Consider the following 2,446-nt stretch of genomic DNA (forward strand, 5'->3'; position numbering starts at 1 on the left):
AAATAAGCATTGGAGTGCCTTGAATCTCAAATTGTAATAACCTTGTGCAAATTAGAAAGAATATTTCCACCAGTATTTTTTGATTTTATGGTGCACTTAACTGTTCACCTTGCAACTGAAGCAAAAATTGCAGGACCTGTACAATATTTATGGATATATCCTATCGAGAGGTAATATTTTGTTTTCATTATTTCATGTATCTATTTTCTTTTATTAATGTATGGTTAAAATGAGTTATTAATTAGTTGAAGAAACATTTGTATAGGTTCTTAGGAAAATTGAAGCGTTATGTTCGTAATAAAAGTCGACCTAAAGGTTCTATTGCAGAAGGGTACGTTGTGGAAGAAAGTCTAATGTTTTGCTCGAGATATTTAAATTGTATTGAAACTAAGCTTGATAAATTGGGAAGAAATTTTGAAGGTAGTAATGTTGATTCAAACAAAGGGTTATCTATATTTCATCAATGTGGATATCTTTTAACAGGGGATAAGTGCAATCAATTGAAAATAATAAATGGAAACAAACCCATCTTTATGTGTTAAAAATTGTGAAGAAGTACAACTTTTTTTACGATATGATAGTTTGCTTGTTAATTTATTTATTTGGTGCTTATAAATATATATATATATATATATATATATACACTGTTTTTTCATTGTTGGCTCTTACTTTATTTTTTCAAATTGTTTGCAGTGAACATGAGCAAGGCATTTATCAGGAGGATTTTCATGAATGGTTTCATCATCAAGTAAGGTTTTCCTTTGTAAAATTTTATTTCTGCACGTTTTGACATTTAATTATTATTCTTTCTCGTCTTCTTTTTAATAGGTTGTACAATTGTATAAAGAAGGGAATGCATGTGTAAATGAAGATCTATTACCTTTGTCTCATGGTCCTTTTTATGGTATATGAAGGTTTTTAGGCTATATCATAAACGGTTTTAAGTTTCACACTAAGCAACTTGAAGGAAAAAGGGTAAAGCAAAATAGTGGTGTTTTGGTAAAAAGAATGGTGGAGGATAAAAATATAGATTATTATGGAGTTGTTAATGAAATAATTGAACTTCAATATTTGAATGAAAAACGAATTGTGTCACTTAAATGTGATTGGTGGGATGTTCATGGGATTGGAAGAGGTGAGAAAAACGATAAGTATGGTTTTGTTAGTGTTAATACAACTCGAAAATTATATACGAATGAACCATTTGTGCTTGCATCTCAAGCACAACAAGTATTCTATGTTAATGATGGTTTCAATCCTAATTGGCTTGTTGTTTTAAAAGGTCGTCTGGATAGCTTTTATGACCTGCCATGTTGTGAAAAATCATCTATTGATGAAGAAGCTTTCCAACAAGACATCTCTGAAATAGATCCTCAAATTACAAATATGTTTGAAGATGATGGTGACTTAATCAATTGGAACAGAAATGAGATATGTGCTTCTAGTAGTACGATTGTTGATGATGGTCATAGTATTGATGAAGAGAGAGATGTTGAAGACATTGATGATGAAGATTTGCTCATATAGATTATTAGATTGTATGTTACATTTTTCTAATATTTCATATAATGTTTGATTGAAAGCTTTGAGATTTTTTATGCAGTTTTTATTTTTCAAATGATTGTACGACTTGAGTTCAATTCCTTTATTTTACAAATTATGCTTTCAATTTTATAAAGTTTTATGGTTATACAATTCAATTAATTTGCTTCGCATATTAATACTTTGTGAAGTGAGACAGGTTTTGATAAATATATTAATGGTGATTTTGGTTGTTTTGATATATGCACTAAGTGTTATATAAAACTGATCTTCCATACAACCAAGCATTCTTTTTATCAAACGTATAAATAATTTAAATATTTTTATTAACACTATCATCATCATCATCTAAAACATACATACAAATATGTAAAAATACCAATTTTTATAATATCTCATACCTAAAATCATCTATATTTCATAAAACGTTAGTTTTAAATCATCATAGAAAAGACAAAAACTACATAGATCTTTTAAAATACAATTTTATTTTACAAAAGCCCACACTTTTAGCTCGCTAAAGAGTTCTTATAAGTTAGCTATTGGTTGAAGGTTTCATTTACTATTGACCTTAGCAGTGTGATTAACACTATGTTTGACTATAACTATTTAATTCATAAGTAATAAAAATATAATTACTCACGGGATGAATTAGAATATTTATAGCTACATACTATAAGGATTGTGGCAAATTAATTTTCACATTCTTTATTTGCTACAAATTCAAATAATTTATAACTAATACACATACTAGCTATATATTTAAACTAGTAGCTAATAATGATACTATAATATTATTACTACCATGAAAATAAAATTTGTATAGATAGATACCTTAATTAGCTACAAATTTCAATATTTTATAGCTAATGCACAAATAATAGCTATATAGTTAAACTTGTAG

This window comes from Pistacia vera, unplaced genomic scaffold (assembly GCF_008641045.1).
Source record: "Pistacia vera cultivar Batoury unplaced genomic scaffold, PisVer_v2 Contig40, whole genome shotgun sequence".
NCBI classification, from domain to species: Eukaryota; Viridiplantae; Streptophyta; class Magnoliopsida; order Sapindales; family Anacardiaceae; genus Pistacia; species Pistacia vera.